Here is a 682-nt window from a genome sequence, read left to right as displayed (position 1 = left end):
TTCATAATTTTTTTGTTTATTTATTTTTGCAAGAATTGATTCACCCCAATTTTGCGTATTCATGTATGAGGATGCGGCAGGTCGGTCACCATTGCGACGGAGTACCTCGCTGACAGGAGAAAATGAAATAAATTTGTTTTACTTCACTTTATTTTGATTTTCCCTTTTTTTGCATTGTGAACGTGGTGAAGGCTCTGCGCAGGATAAGTGTCATCCAGGGCAACTTCACCATTCATTCCTTTGACCGACCCCCAACCTAGCCGCTTTTGTTGCTTGTTGCTTTTTTTTTTTTTTCCATCTTGGCAGGAATGACGAGAGGTAGTACTGACGTAGACTGTATATAATACTATACTTGCTCAGCTCGCCTTTGTTCCCTCCTGCGTACAAGTGAGAGGAAGTAAATGTTTTGAGTTGCCTCCTGTTTGTTATACGCGCAGTAGTACTACCATGCTACCCCACATGATTGCTTAAACGTTCATGTTAGCCCCATTTTCGTGGCCCTTCCATTTTACATAAAGATCGTGTACACGCATATTACGTCATTATGTTCAGTTTTGTAAATTTTGTACATTTCCTAAACGAAAACAAAAAGACCCATGGCATTCGTGCACGCATGATGCCAGGGTTCTCATTTGAAAAAAAGTATGTATAAAAAAAAAAAAAAAAAAAAAAAAAAAAAAAA

The sequence above is a fragment of the Plasmodium fragile genome, assembly GCF_000956335.1.
Source record: "Plasmodium fragile strain nilgiri unplaced genomic scaffold supercont1.4, whole genome shotgun sequence".
Classification (NCBI taxonomy): Eukaryota; Apicomplexa; class Aconoidasida; order Haemosporida; family Plasmodiidae; genus Plasmodium; species Plasmodium fragile.
This window is presented reverse-complemented; position numbering follows the sequence as displayed.